At 46.4% G+C, this 13,240-nt stretch overlaps 1 protein-coding gene across 8 annotated transcripts in view; it reads left to right on the top strand.

Annotated features, from left to right (window-relative positions):
- Positions 1-13,240, top strand: part of UNC13B (unc-13 homolog B) — a 330,375-nt gene that overhangs the window by 142,816 nt on the left and 174,319 nt on the right. Inside the window, exon 1 of one of the 8 annotated variants that reach the window (XM_073680361.1) lies at positions 8,036-8,682. The exons of the other annotated variants lie outside the window; for them this stretch is intronic. The gene's annotated coding sequence lies outside the window, so the exon portion shown is untranslated. Of the gene's footprint in view, positions 1-8,035; positions 8,683-13,240 lie in introns of those variants that run through there. 8 annotated transcript variants of the gene reach the window in all.

Here is a 13,240-nt window from a genome sequence, read left to right as displayed (position 1 = left end):
GATGTTTCTATAATTACTTATGATTTCATACGTTTTTAAACATTTACTGACAAATTCTTTAAATTTATGCACAGACTTTATTTACAGTGTTGTCCCTTATTTCTCCAGACTTCTGACCCACGCTCCGGCAGTTGGATATCAGCTTTTGTGCAAATCCTGACTGATCTCAGCCCATTCTTGTCTCATCAGTGCTTGGAGTTTGTCACAATTTCTGTGTCCTTGTTTTTCCTCCTGCTTTGGGGATTGAACACAGGTTCTCAATGGGATTGGGATCTGGGGAGTTTCCTGTGTATGGACCCAAAATGTCACGGTTTTGTTCACCGAGCTACATAGTTATCACTTTTGCCTTGTGACATGGTCTCCATCATGTTGGAAAAAAACATTGTTCATCACCACATTGCTCTTGGATGGTTGGGAGAAGTTGCTCTTGAAGGATGTTTAAATACTGTTTTTTATTCATGGCAGAGTTATTAGGCAAAATTATAAGGGAACCCCCCACACACACACACACACACATGAATGGTCTCGGGATGCTTTACTGTTGACATGACACATGATTCATGGTATCGCTCACTTTGAGGATCTTCCCAGTTACTAAAGACTGAGACTTTTCCATCACGGGGCATCGGTTCTGTTGATATTATTATGTTTTATTAGTGATTTACTTATGTTTTATATAGTTCTGTTTGCTTGTCAGTATGTGCGCTAGAGTCACTTGTAAAATATCCAGCATTCCACTAATCTCATCTGTATCTTAGGAGTCTCTAACCATTGTTCCAACAGGGAATTATCTCTTTGTGTGAGTGTTGATTGTAGACCCAGTAGGTCCGTCACCACAGGGGGTCTTACATGCAGTCTCAGATGAAGGCTCCTGGAATATTCTTCATTGTTTCAGCTAACAGTAAATGCTTAAGAGGGAGGGTGTCATCACATCTGATCTTGAAGGGGGCTGAACCCAGAGAGGGAGAAGGGACATGTTTTAGTGAGAGTTGATGGAAGGACGCCAGAGGGATAGGATCTATGGCTATGGACATTATGCCGATGGATGGCTTACTTAGTGTTGGAGAAGAGTTATCAACTAAGCTGCATAAACGTGCTACAGTTGTGGATATGTTGTTTGGGTTTAAACTTTATTCAAGGACTGCTGCTACTGGATATCTGTGCTTCCATTGTTTTATTGTCATCTGGAGGATCGTTGACTGTGGCAACAGACTATACTGGCTGGAGATACAAAATCTATGGGCCAACCAAAAGTTGGGAGACAGTGAGTATGGCCTTATACAAAGCCAGTGGAACTACTGATCCCAGGTTGAGAACTTAAGGCCTGAGAGAACAGTATTTTGGCCATTTACTTGGAATTGCTGCATTACCATGGATGTGATTAACGATGCAACAATATTTTATTAATCTGCCTAGGTGATTACTTACAACCCACAATCTCAGATTCTTACACTCTTCTTTTCTTCTCCGGGAAATCATTCTTCCAGATGTCCCAAGCAGTGTAAAGGAGACTTCATCAGAGAAAATAGCTTTAACCCTGTCCTCTGCAGTCCAATCCCAGCCCAAAATTTATGAGAGTTTCAAAACCTTTGGCCACAACTGTAGTAACACGTGGGACCTAAGATGGTTACTTCACCTTTTAAGAAGCTTACAGTTCTCCAGTGCTTTTTTTTTCTGGGCTTGTTGGGATAATTTCTCTGCTGCTTTTCACTAGATTATTTTTAGACATTTCTCTTTCAGGGCTCATTTTCACCTTCATACAGGGAGACCCCTAATTCCACAAGCCTTGTCCCAGACCTCTCGCAGGAAAACTCTGCCCCCCGACCTGCTTGTCTTGAACCCTGAGAGGCCATAATATTCATACTAAGATCGCATGCCTGACACTGAACCAGCTAACCCCCAACTGGACTCTGATTATCCTCTGCATCGTTGGCTACCTACAGCGCTACGTTGGCAGTGCTGGCCAGCCCCCCGACAGCATGTCATGGACATCAGCCCAACTCGCTCTCCTGGTAATATGGAAACTTTAAGGGGCACTAACTTATTTACTATATACGTAGTCCTTTATGTCAGAACAAGGCATATTTAAGGGAATAAATACGGACATTCCAGGGGAGGCTTCTCTTCTGGCACCTCCATCCATGCAGAAGCCATCATCTTCATCCTTTAGTCAGTTTTTAAAGGGACCTTGTCTTATTGCTTCAGACATACTCCACCTCACTTTTTTCTTTCATGTCTCGAGCCATGACGACTTGATGGATGAGCGATCTGTAGGAAGATCGATCTTGTACAAGCCTAGATAGGTCCACCAGGGTCTTCTCCGCCGTTATCTTGATAGTATCAAGCCATCGGGTTGCTGATCTTCCTCTTCACCTTGTTCCTTCTATTCTTCCGACCATGATGTCCTTCTCCAGTGATTGCTCTCTTCGTATGAGTAGACAAGTTGGAGCTTGGTGATCCTTGCTTTGAGTAACATGTCTGGCTTAATTTGTTCCAAAATGTATTTTTGTTCTTCTTGCCATCCATGATAATGATAGCATCCGTCTCCATCACCACATTTCAAAGGTGTCGAATCTTCTTCTATATTATTTCTTTATCATTCATGTTTCACATAGCTGACCTCAAAATAGATCCCCCTACTATAGTGACATCCAGAACTGAAGAGCAAAATGTTCCTTTACTTCTCCGCACACTTTGTATCACTTTTGTATTTATTGCTTAGTTTTTAATGCTTTGGATTGCCCTATAATACAACTCATGCGGTTCATCATTGCTCCACCAGTGGGCGCTCTTGTGTTGCAGTTTGGAGCCCTGTACAGGGGAGCATCTTGCTTTCCATTATTGTCTTACAGCATTGTGTGCCCTGAATGTGGCATCCTTTATTTCTGCTGCAACCTCTAATTATATTTTATAGAAAGCTTTTCCTCTTCACCCCCTTTCCTGACTCTATCCTCAGTCATATCAGTTTTTATACCTAAGGTACGGCAATGACCCCTCTGTCTGAGGAATTGCCTAAATATCCGACAATGCTTCATATACCAGATCATCCTTCGAAGCGGAATCCACAAAGATTACTTGTCACTTATGGATGTCGTCCTCAAATCTGCAGAATAATCTGTGGCCGCATGAATGGCAATGCGAGTTTCCCATCGGAAATAGGTGTTTGCGAATGATATATAAAATATAATATAATTTTGATTGTGATAACCACCCAATGCATAAAGCCCAATAGTGAAGGATCTGATCTGCAGGGCATTGTGGGAATGAAGGATCTGATCTGCAGGGGATTCTGGGAGTGAAGGATCTGATCTGCAGGGGATTCTGGGAGTGAAGGATCTGATATGTGGGGGATTCTGGGAGTGAAGGATCTGATATGTAGGGGATTCTGGGAGTGAAGGATCTGATCTGCAGGGCATTGTGGGAATGAAGGATCTGATCTGCTGGGGATTCTGGGAGTGAAGGATCTGATCTGCAGGGGATTCTGGGAGTGAAGGATCTGATATGTGGGGGATTCTGGGAGTGAAGGATCTGATCTGCAGGGGATTCTGGGAGTGAAGGATCTGATATGTAGGGGATTCTGGGAGTGAAGGATCTGATATGTGGGGGATTCTGAATGTATAGGATCTGATATGTGGGGGATTCTGGGAGTGAAGGAGCTGATATGTGGGGGATTCTGGGAGTGAAGGAGCTGATATGTGGGGGATTCTGGGAGTGAAGGAGCTGATATGTGGGGGATTGTGGGAGTGAAGGAGCTGATATGTGGGGGATTCTAGGAGTGAAGGAGCTGATATGTGGGGGATTCTAGGAGTGAAGGAGCTGATATGTGGGGGATTCTGGGAGTGAAGGAGCTGATATGTGGGGGATTGTGGGAGTGAAGGAGCTGATATGTGGGGGATTGTGGGAGTGAAGGATCTGATATGTGGGGGATTGTGGGAGTGAAGGAGCTGATATGTGGGGGATTCTGGGAGTGAAGGATCTGATATGTGGGAGATTCTGGGAGTGAAGGATCTGATATGTGGGAGATTCTGGGAGTGAAGGATCTGATATGTGGGAGATTCTGGGAGTGAAGGATCTGATATGTGGGGGATTCTGAATGTATTGGAACTGATATGTGGGGGATTGTGGGAGTGAAGGAGCTGATATGTGGGGGATTCTAGGAGTGAAGGATCTGATATGTGGGGGATTCTGGGAGTGAAGGAGCTGATATGTGGGGGATTCTGGGAGTGAAGGAGCTGATATGTGGGGGATTCTGGGAGTGAAGGAGCTGATATGTGGGGGATTCTGGGAGTGAAGGAGCTGATATGTGGGGGATTCTGGGAGCGAAGGAACTGATATGTGGGGGATTCTGGGAGTGAAGGATCTGATATGTGGGGGATTCTGGGAGTGAAGGATCTGATATGTGGGGGTTTCTGGGAGTGAAGGATCTGATATGTGGGGGATTCTGAATGTATTGGATCTGATATGTGGGGGGTTGTGGGAGTGAAGGATCTGATATGTGGGGGATTCTGAATGTATAGGATCTGATATGTGGGAGATTCTGGGAGTGAAGGATCTGATATGTGGGGGATTGTGGGAGTGAAGGAGCTGATATGTGGGGGATTGTGGGAGTGAAGGAGCTGATATGTGGGGGATTGTGGGAGTGAAGGAGCTGATATGTGGGGGATTGTGGGAGTGAAGGAGCTGATATGTGGGGGATTGTGGGAGTGAAGGAGCTGATATGTGGGGGATTCTGGGAGTGAAGGAGCTGATATGTGGGGGATTCTGGGAGTGAAGGAGCTGATATGTGGGGGATTCTGGGAGTGAAGGAGCTGATATGTGGGGGATTCTGGGAGTGAAGGAGCTGATATGTGGGGGATTCTGGGAGTGAAGGAGCTGATATGTGGGGGATTCTGGGAGTGAAGGAGCTGATATGTGGGAGATTCTGGGAGTGAAGGAGCTGATATGTGGGGGATTCTGGGAGTGAAGGATCTGATATGTGGGGGATTCTGAATGTATAGGATCTGATATGTGGGAGATTCTGGGAGTGAAGGAGCTGATATGTGGGGGATTGTGGGAGTGAAGGAGCTGATATGTGGGGGATTGTGGGAGTGAAGGAGCTGATATGTGGGGGATTGTGGGAGTGAAGGAGCTGATATGTGGGGGATTGTGGGAGTGAAGGAGCTGATATGTGGGGGATTGTGGGAGTGAAGGAGCTGATATGTGGGGGATTGTGGGAGTGAAGGAGCTGATATGTGGGGGATTGTGGGAGTGAAGGAGCTGATATGTGGGGGATTGTGGGAGTGAAGGAGCTGATATGTGGGAGATTGTGGGAGTGAAGGAGCTGATATGTGGGAGATTGTGGGAGTGAAGGAGCTTATATGTGGGAGATTCTGGGAGTGAAGGATCTAATATGTGGGGGATTCTGGGAGTGAAGGATCTGATATGTGGGGGATTCTGGGAGTGAAGGATCTGATAGGGGGATTCTGAAAGTATAGGAGCTGATATGTGGGAGATTCTGGGAGTGAAGGATCTGATATGTGGGAGATTCTGGGAGTGAAGGATCTGATATGTGGGGGATTCTGGGAGTGAAGGATCTGATAGGGGGATTCTGAAAGTATAGGAGCTGATATGTGGGGGATTCTGGGAGTGAAGGAGCTGATATGTGGGGGATTGTGGGAGTGAAGGAGCTGATATGTGGGGGATTGTGGGAGTGAAGGAGCTGATATGTGGGGGATTGTAGGAGTGAAGGAGCTGATATGTGGGGGATTGTGGGAGTGAAGGAGCTGATATGTGGGGGATTGTGGGAGTGAAGGAGCTGATATGTGGGGGATTGTGGGAGTGAAGGAGCTGATATGTGGGGGATTCTGGGAGTGAAGGATCTGATATGTGGGGGATTCTGGGAGTGAAGGAGCTGAAATGTGGGGGATTGTGGGAGTGAAGGAGCTGAAATGTGGGGGATTCTGGGAGTGAAGGGTCTGATAGGGGGATTCTGAATGTATAGGATCTGATATGTGGGAGATTCTGGGAGTGAAGGATCTGATATGTGGGGGATTCTGGGAGTGAAGGATCTGATAGGGGGATTCTGAAAGTATAGGAGCTGATATGTGGGAGATTCTGGGAGTGAAGGATCTGATATGTGGGAGATTCTGGGAGTGAAGGATCTGATATGTGGGGGATTCTGGGAGTGAAGGATCTGATAGGGGGATTCTGAAAGTATAGGAGCTGATATGTGGGGGATTCTGGGAGTGAAGGATCTGATATGTGGGAGATTCTGGGAGTGAAGGATCTGATATGTGGGGGATTCTGGGAGTGAAGGATCTGATATGTGGGGGATTGTGGGAGTGAAGGAGCTGATATGTGGGGGATTGTGGGAGTGAAGGAGCTGATATGTGGGGGATTGTGGGAGTGAAGGAGCTGATATGTGGGGGATTGTGGGAGTGAAGGAGCTGATATGTGGGGGATTGTGGGAGTGAAGGAGCTGATATGTGGGGGATTGTGGGAGTGAAGGAGCTGATATGTGGGGGATTGTGGGAGTGAAGGAGCTGATATGTGGGGGATTGTGGGAGTGAAGGAGCTGATATGTGGGGGATTCTGGGAGTGAAGGAGCTTATATGTGGGAGATTCTGGGAGTGAAGGATCTAATATGTGGGGGATTGTGGGAGTGAAGGAGCTGATATGTGGGGGATTGTGGGAGTGAAGGAGCTGATATGTGGGGGATTGTGGGAGTGAAGGAGCTGATATGTGGGGGATTGTGGGAGTGAAGGAGCTGATATGTGGGGGATTGTAGGAGTGAAGGAGCTGATATGTGGGGGATTGTGGGAGTGAAGGAGCTGATATGTGGGGGATTGTGGGAGTGAAGGAGCTGATATGTGGGGGATTGTGGGAGTGAAGGAGCTGATATGTGGGGGATTGTGGGAGTGAAGGAGCTGATATGTGGGGGATTGTGGGAGTGAAGGAGCTGATATGTGGGGGATTGTGGGAGTGAAGGAGCTGATATGTGGGAGATTCTGGGAGTGAAGGATCTAATATGTGGGGGATTGTGGGAGTGAAGGATCTAATATGTGGGGGATTGTGGGAGTGAAGGATCTGATATGTGGGGGATTGTGGGAGTGAAGGAGCTGATATGTGGGGGATTGTGGGAGTGAAGGAGCTGATATGTGGGGGATTGTGGGAGTGAAGGAGCTGATATGTGGGGGATTGTGGGAGTGAAGGAGCTGATATGTGGGGGATTGTGGGAGTGAAGGAGCTGATATGTGGGGGATTGTGGGAGTGAAGGAGCTGATATGTGGGGGATTGTGGGAGTGAAGGATCTGATATGTGGGGGATTGTGGGAGTGAAGGATCTGATATGTGGGGGATTGTGGGAGTGAAGGAGCTGATATGTGGGAGATTCTGGGAGTGAAGGAGCTGATATGTGGGAGATTCTGGGAGTGAAGGATCTAATATGTGGGGGATTCTGGGAGTGAAGGATCTGATATGTGGGGGATTCTGGGAGTGAAGGAGCTGATATGTGGGAGATTCTGGGAGTGAAGGATCTAATATGTGGGGGATTGTGGGAGTGAAGGATCTGATATTAGGGGGATTGTGGGAGTGAAGGATCTGATATGTGGGGGATTGTGGGAGTGAAGGAGCTGATATGTGGGGGATTCTGGGAGTGAAGGAGCTGATATGTGGGGGATTCTGGGAGTGAAGGATCTGATATGTGGGAGATTCTGGGAGTGAAGGATCTGATATGTGGGGGATTCTGGGAGTGAAGGATCTGATATGTGGGGGATTCTGGGTCTGAATTGAGCGGGTTTCTGGGAGTAAAATAATCTAGTATTGAGGGAATAGTTTAGCTGACATGGGGTGCTGGGAGTGAAGGATCTGATCTTGGAGTTCTGGAAAAAATCCTTTTGTAGGTATGGTTGGATTGGAGCAGTAGATACGGGGTGGTGGTGGTGGTGGTGGTTGGGGGGGGGGATGGTTGCTAGCAAGTAATTTTCACAAGCCAGGAAAGCTCCTTGCCTCACGACGACGAGTAGGGTGTGATTGACAGTGAAGCTGTGGTTGGATGCGGGCTGTGAGATTTCTATCAGCCCCTGGTTACATGTATCATACACACTAATTCCCAATGAGACGGAGCTGCAGAGTCTCTGCCTGGAGGCATTTGTTGGTGTGAATTCTGCTCCTTTTCCAGCGTCCTCATCGCTGGTGTTATGTATGTGCACATGTGTGGTGGGGAGGAGGGGGATGCAGCTCCATCTATAAGTAAGACTGAAGGCAGGAGGCAGCTGGAGAGGAGGAGCGCAGCGGCGCTGGGAGCAGCGGTTTTCTTGCTCTTACACGCATGCAGTTCCCTTTCCACCGTCAAGATGCTGCAAGTTCCTGGACTGGCACATCGAGAGTTAACAGGATTATTGCCGTGGATGATTGGGGATACAAGTGTAGTTCATACAATGCTGCTCCTGTGATGGGGGCGCTGTGTGAGGCTTGGAGCCAGGGGTTGGAATGTGGGGTAATAAGTCCATAGTCTCCTTGTTTCTTGGGGTAATGGCTCCTTCTGTCCTTTCATGTCACCCGTCACCACCTCAGCACATCTGATGTGCAGCCGGCAGGGACGTCTGCCACGCACAGCCACTCAGGAGCACCAAAAGTTTTTGGCACCCTGTGTGTGCACTTTGCCAAGTCTGTGGGGTATCGGGATGTGGGTAAAGACCACAAGGTAAGTGCTGGATGTAGGATCATGGAAGGAGGGGATTCTATGGCTTTAGGTTTGGTCTATTCGTAGTCCCTGGAGTCAGATGTAGCAGAGATAAATTAATCATTTAACTCTTTGCTAGCTACATGGTGAGTGCATGCGGAATCCTGGGAGTCCTATGGAAAACGACTGATGGCACATCAGGAATTGACAAATTGAATTCTGCTACACTGGTACAACAATTTTGCTTAATTTTCTACGTTTGCCCAAAATGTGACTTTTAGAAGACGGAGAGCAGAGATTTCTGTGCTGCCTTTAAAATGCACTATATTAACACATAGAGAACAACCTGTAATTGTGAAGAAAATGAAAAAAAAAAAAATTATAACTTAATATACTTTCTATATATTTGGTCCCCAGGGAAGTGAGAGATTAGATTGTGAGCTCCTGAGGAGGAGGTAGAAGGAGCCATACATATTATCAGAGATTAGATTGTGAGCTCCTGAGGAGGAGGTAAAAGGAGCCATACATGTTATCAGAGATTAGATTGTGAGCTCCTGAGGAGGAGGTAGAAGGAGCCATACATGTTATCAGAGATTACATTGTGATCTCCTGAGGAGGAGGTAGAAGGTGCCATACATATGATCAGAGATTAGATTGTGAGCTGTTGGGATCAGGTATTTATTATGTGTAAGGTGGGGACAATGGATTGTGGGCTCTGAGGGAGTGGGCTGATAGGTGTGGTACATTGTTGCAATATGACATGGACTTGGAGCTGCTGGGGTCAGGGATGATGGGAGTAATACATATAGACTATGGTGTGATGCTGCTTTGTTGATAGAGGTCAGGCACATGTATATTGGGCAGTAATGGAAAAATTCCTTCTTTTTATGGGACTTTTGTGTCGATAGGGGGGAAAAAATTTAATTGAAGATTGTCAGCAGCTCCAGCAATCAGCACAGATCCGTAAATGGAGTTTTTCTGGTCTACTTCTTACTTATAATTCAAGCAATTATGGATGTTTAGTTTGAAGGAAATGAAAATTAGTGCACCCCATGGATTGCATACCACGCAGGGTTTAGTGCGGCAACCCTGCTGCTAGAACACTCCTCGCTTTTCTATCTCTATAAACTTTTTTTTATTCTGTATAATGAAGACTGTAATTTGATTTACTTCCCCCACATAATCAAAAACATGTCATACTCCTCCTCCTGGTATAAAAACCTATAGTAATCCTCTTCTAATCTGTATCTATCTATCCATCTCACATCTATTTATCTTGTATTGCCCATCTCTAAAAACAGAACAAGAAATTAAAGCATGATCAGTCCCACTGTGTCTTGGGTGCAAACCTCCAAGATGTAACAAGGTTTTGGCTCAATACAAAGCAGCCTTCATCTATCTATCTAGAAAAAAGGAAGGAAAAAGTAGCACCTTTGATCAAAATGGATGCAAGCCCCAGGGCATAAACTTAAAGGCTTTGTATAATGGAGAAAATAAAATAGGCAGCACTCCGAATATGCAAAAATGTGTGGGTACTTTATTGATGTTGGGTCAGTAAAGTCTCTCCTCAAGATATATGTCCATAAAGTAATCACTTTTTTTGCATATTAGATTTGCTTCATATTTTGTGCTCCCTTCCACTGTTTCTCGCTCCCTTCCGCTGTTTCTCGCTCCCTTTCGCTGTTTCTCGCTCCCTTCCGCTGTTTCTCGCTCCCTTTCGCTGTTTCTCGCTCCCTTCCGCTGTTTCTCGCTCCCTTCCGCTGTTTCTCGCTCCCTTCCGCTCTTTCTCGCTCCCTTCCGCTCTTTCTCGCTCCCTTCCGCTCTTTCTCGCTCCCTTCCGCTCTTTCTCGCTCCCTTCCGCTCTTTCTCGCTCCCTTCCGCTCTTTCTCGCTCCCTTCCGCTCTTTCTCGCTCCCTTCCGCTCTTTCTCGCTCCCTTCCGCTCTTTCTCGCTCCCTTCCGCTCTTTCTCGCTCCCTTCCGCTCTTTCTCGCTCCCTTCCGCTCTTTCTCGCTCCCTTCCGCTCTTTCTCGCTCCCTTCCGCTCTTTCTCGCTCCCTTCCGCTCTTTCTCGCTCCCTTCCGCTCTTTCTCGCTCCCTTCCGCTCTTTCTCGCTCCCTTCCGCTCTTTCTCGCTCCCTTCCGCTCTTTCTCGCTCCCTTCCGCTCTTTCTCGCTCCCTTCCGCTCTTTCTCGCTCCCTTCCGCTCTTTCTCGCTCCCTTCCGCTCTTTCTCGCTCCCTTCCGCTCTTTCTCGCTCCCTTCCGCTCTTTCTCGCTCCCTTCCGCTCTTTCTCGCTCCCTTCCGCTCTTTCTCGCTCCCTTCTGCTCTTTCTCGCTCCCTTCCGCTCTTTCTTTCTCTGTAGTTATTGCTGAAATACCCCAGATTGTCGGGGGAGAAAATAAATGATCCTGTCCCACACTTATCATCTGCAAGTCCCTTTTGCGGTGAGCACTTGTTCCCCCTGCTCCCTGCTTGCTTCTGTTCTTTATACGTTGGATTTGACTGTTGATGCCACTCGGTGAATCACTTGTTAGCCCAGTCACCATTGTGCAATGGATTGGTGGGCATCGCAGGCCATTTCTGATGCATCAAGGACCACAGATTGGCAGGATTTATACAAGAGTTGAAAAGAGATGCGTTTGGATCCCTGTGAAGAAGTATGATTTCTTCTTTTTTAAATCTTTCTTTTGAGTCCAGTCTGGGAAATTTCACCAACCTCGGATGGGTCACATGGCTCTTAACTGTCCCTCACATTTGGTCTACTAAGCCATTTAGTTAGTTTTGCAGCTCCATAGGACTTCCTAGCGGTGACAGGTGTGCACAAGTACAGGAGAAAGGTTGATGATGTTGCTCTTTTAACAACCATTTTCGGAGGTTTGTGTAAGCTTGTCTACATTCTTTGTCTCCTCATTTTATGCCTAAAAAGCATTAATGGTCCCCGTATTTTAAGACAACTAGAACCTGTTTGATAAATGTGAAAAAACAAACACTCTGCAAATTACTTTACTTATACATCATGTTGTTTTACCGCCAAAAATCAATGCAAAGTTATGGCCACTAGGGGTCTCCCTTTTGTATAACTTCTTTTAAGTTCAGGCAGGCGATTCATTGTGCAGTCGCATGCTGAAAAATGAAAGTTCCAGCTCCTGTAGTGATGGCAGACTGCTGGGAAGAGAGGAACTGCCCACAAAAAAATAAATCCACAGCAGCTAACAGAACATGAGAATCTGGAGTGTCCATGCACACATTATGGGGTTTTTGCTTTCCTCTGAATCCCCATATTAGTGTCAGAATTCCTGTTGTCCTTCTACAGTTTGACCACTAGTGGCTGCTATTGTTCACCTTAATAATTGTGCTGCATTCCCACTCCTTACCACTGGAGGCTGCTGTTGTGTTCTGCAATTGCCCTTTACTAAGATGGTAGATTCTTAACCTGTGGGATCCATCTTGTTTCCTCTTTGGGCCTACTTAAAGCTGCATGGATCTCTCACCCATTGCTTGAGTATTGTGTCTAGCTTTTAGCCTAGTTGCAGTCTCCAGCTCCTGAACATTCTTACCCAGACTGTTCTCACCTATATACGGATTGTTTTGTACAACTCCTTTTGCTAACTCCAAGAACTTCTACTACCGGTTGCTGTTCCTGCTCGTGCTCCTTCGGCCACTGGTTTTCAGCAGTACTACGCCAGTGTCATAACAATTAGGTTATAGGTTCAACTTGATGGGCTGCTTGCTGTCAGTGAAGGAGAACATTCTTGTGTGCATCCTGAAGCTATAAACCTGTCCAGAGCGAATACTTGTGTAAACTGAGTGTTTTAATTCTGTGTAGTCTAGACAATTCTTTAGTGAGGTAACTGCTTCACTGCAGCCATCCTGATAGCTCAGTACAATGTATGTGCGTTTACAGGGAATCTGTCACCAGGTTTTTGCCGCCTAATCTGAGAGCAACATAATGTAGAGATAAAGACCCTGATTCCAGGGATGTATCCCTTACTAGGCTGCTTGCTGTAATTCACTGTTTTATTAGCTGGAGATGATCACTAGAAGACTAGTAAACCTACCGCCATGTAGCCCTCCATATTCATGAGTTCTGTATAACCCCGTCCCCACCACTGATTGGCTGCAAAAACCTGATGACCGATTCCTTAAAGGTATTAACCTGGAATGTAGATTGAATACAATTACAACAAACTCTCAGCTGTGTAGGTAAGCATAGGTCAGGGTGGATTATTAGTTTCAGGATGCAAGAATGTTCTTATGGCAAGCAGAGGTTTTAGAAACGATAAATGTAAATCTTGAAAGTTTTATTTAGAAAATTCTTATTTGCCTAAAACTGGAAATTCCTTCAAGAGATTAAGCGGCGAGTAGCTTAATGGTGGTCGAACCTATACAATACCTTTCTCATAGAAATAAATGGAGCGTTGGTTACGGCATATTGCTCCAATCACTTGATGGACATGAAACCCCCCCCCCCCCCCCCCAATTCCCGGGATCTTGTGGTTCCAGCAGTTGGTTCCCCCTTTGATCTCACATTTAACTTTTATGCTATGCTGGGGGGAGATGCCCCCTTAGGTGCCCATGTTTTT

The sequence above is a fragment of the Phyllobates terribilis genome, unplaced genomic scaffold (assembly GCF_046119375.1).
Source record: "Phyllobates terribilis strain yellow unplaced genomic scaffold, ASM4611937v1 Scaffold_1__5_contigs__length_1240528914, whole genome shotgun sequence".
Classification (NCBI taxonomy): Eukaryota; Metazoa; Chordata; class Amphibia; order Anura; family Dendrobatidae; genus Phyllobates; species Phyllobates terribilis.
The sequence above is the reverse complement of the archived record's forward strand: the minus strand, read 5'-3'. Positions and strand labels throughout refer to the sequence as shown.